Below are 3,143 nucleotides of genomic sequence, written 5' to 3' on the forward strand. Positions count from 1 at the left end.
AAAGCAGATTGCAGATTGAATGTAAAAAATATATATATATATATATATATATAGTGCAGAATACGTTAATGGCATCAATAGGCGTAAATTTCAGAATATTAGTTATTATATTATGGTTCAAGTTTTGATATATTGGTATGTAATTTAAATACTAGATGAATAAAATTTTGTGAGTACCATTTAAATTATGACGTTGGAAAAATTTGGGATGCAATACTAAACTTGAAACTTGAAAACTATGATAGTGTAAATTTTAATTGACATCAAGAATTACAAACTTGATTATAAATTTGGAGTGTATTTTTAGGTCAAGGTTAAACACATAAAAGTGTGAGTGTTGTTAGTTCTGAAACCTTGTTGTGAATATGTACTTGAATAGATTCCATTGGTTCAGAAGCTCAACGGAAAGGGAAGGCTCAAGTCCAAGAGTAATTATTCGATTGGCTAAGGCAAGTGGATTTCTAAACCCTTGTTAAGCGTATGAAATTCGTGTATTTTCTTGTGTGATGTTGAGAATGATTTGGAGACTTGTTGCTTATTTGTTGGTGTTGTATTCCTTGTTGTAAATTGAGCTTTGGTATCAAAATGGTTATCTCCTCATTTTTCATTTGAGCATGTAATTTGCATTGTACTTGAGACATGGTTGTGGTAAGAGGATGTACCATTTCGAGGGTCGTATCGCGCGCCGCGATGGATATTATATTTCGAGGGACGTATCGCGCGCCGCGAAGGTTACTATTATCGAGGGTCGTGTCGTGCGCCGCGACAGATGCATGGACAGATATGTCCCCCATGGGTCCCGGACTGAGAGACAGCGGGTGTGTATCGTTAAGAAAGACATGCATCACGATATTTGACATTGCATCTCATGGCATTGCACATTTTTATTATTGATGAACTTGAACATGTGTTTTGCTGATCTTGTGATTGTTTCTCTGTGAAGCTTGTGACTGTTGAATATTGAGTTGTTATTGAGAATGTGTAAACTGATAGAGTGTGGTTATTGAGTGGTGTGTTTGGTAAACTGTTAGGCTGTAGCGTGGAGGTTTAGATAGGGTGTAAGGAGTACCCGTATTTTGTTCACTTAACTTGTGTTTAGAGGTTTGCTTGTTGGGTACCGCGTGGTTTGGTACTCACCCCTTGCTTCTACAAATTTTTGTAGGTTACGAGCCGGAATTTTTGTGATACCTTCCATTCTCTTCGTTTCCGAGGCATCTTGTGGAGGATTGTGAGGTAGCTGCTTGTCATCTCAGCGAACTTTCCTACTCCAGTTTATGACTTTGTTTTTACTTGAAAGACAACTTCATTTAGATTTCTATTTTGTTCCAATTCTAATTTTTACATTAGAGGCTTGTGCACGTGACAACCTGGTTTTGGGGATTGAATTAATATGACTTGGTTTTCTTTTATAGAAATTGTTGTTGGATTGTCATTTACTTCCGCACTTTGTTAGATATTGGGTTTTAGGTTGACTTGTCTTGGTGGGATAAGACGAGTGCCATCACACCCATTTCGGGTCGTGACACTTTTATGCAATTGCCATACAGTTTCGTAAACTTCACCTTTTTCGAGTTTTAATCTAATATTTCTCCTAAAATTAATTGTATAAACTTAATCAAACCTTGTTAAAATTGAGATAGAAACTCCAAATGTCATTTTTAATTATTTGAAGGAACATCCTATCCAAACTATAAATTTGTAAAGTTCAAATAATGAATTCTAAATTTGAAACTTTATAATGACCATCAATGATGTACTCTTGCTGCTTGATTTTAAAAATTTTAAATTTCTGCTTGAAAATATAATTTTATACAAGTTTTTAATCATTTTGTTCCTTTACTCCTCGTGATTCTGAAGAAAAAAATTAGTGAAATATGGACAAAAATTAATTTGACGAAAGTTAGTTAGATGAAAATTTCATTTAAAAGAAAAATAAAAAGAAGAGAAGGAGAAAGAAAAAATGACAGAAAGAGAAGAAGAAATAAAATAAAAAGAAGAAAAGGAGGAAAATAAAAAAGGGTACGAAAAGAGGCGAAGCTGTGATATTTTTTTTATTCCAAAAAAATTGTTATAATCAATTAGAAAAATTATATTGTAATAAATTGTAAATATATTTTTTGATATAGCGTATTTGTGTGATTTACCCTTATGAATATGATATTGATGTTATATTATAAGAACTAGATATGTATCACATTTATTTTAAATTGAAATGTAAAATGCTTTCTAAGTTATATCCTAAAAAATATGAATTATTAAGACACTCACCTTTCCAATCTTAACAATACAAATAACTTTAAGCTATGTCAATATATAAAATCATAAATATTATATACCTGGATTTTATATGTTAGATTTGGTTCATTTTCATTATATCTTTTTTTCATTTTTTCAAAGTGCATATTTAGATGAGTGACACTTGTCATATTAATGAGGAACCAAAAATAGTGAAAGACAATAATATTATTTTTACTAAAGTTAGTAATTTTTTTCCTAATTTGTTTTTTAACAATGATTAAGAAGCTTGTTAAATTAATTTAATCTAAAAGAGACTCTTTTTTACAAGGCAATAACAAAAAAAAACTCTTAAATTTGAGACGGTGCAGGTATTTTCTCATCTTAATGTAACGACCTGTTTAGTCGTTTTGAGCAGTAGAGTTTATTTCTGGTAATAACTGTCTGGGTCGACGGATCCCACGACGGACCCTCATGGGCACGACGGACCGTCGAGGGTGTCTCGTTCCAAAACACTTAGATCCTGAAAATTTGAGTACTGAGATCGACTCTCTGAACTTCATGACGGAATGGCAGGACGGACCGTCGTTGGCACGACGGACCGTCAAAAATCTTTCCACAAAATTAACTCTCTGAACTTTGTGACGGACATGCAGTACGGACCGTCACAGTCGTGACGGACCGTCACAGGCTGCGTAACCCTGACTGGGTCGGATTTCTGTTAAAAGTTTTTAAGGGGCATTTTGGACTATTCATGCTTATAATTATAAAGTTAGTGGGTTAATGTTAATAATTCAATTACTTGGGGGTTAAAGGAGATAACCTTGAAATAAATAGTGGGTTATTTTTATCATCTTTTATACTTAATTATATGACAATTAGGGTAAAAGAAAAAGGGTTTGAATAAG

The sequence above is a fragment of the Solanum pennellii genome, chromosome 7, assembly GCF_001406875.1.
Source record: "Solanum pennellii chromosome 7, SPENNV200".
NCBI lineage: Eukaryota > Viridiplantae > Streptophyta > Magnoliopsida > Solanales > Solanaceae > Solanum > Solanum pennellii.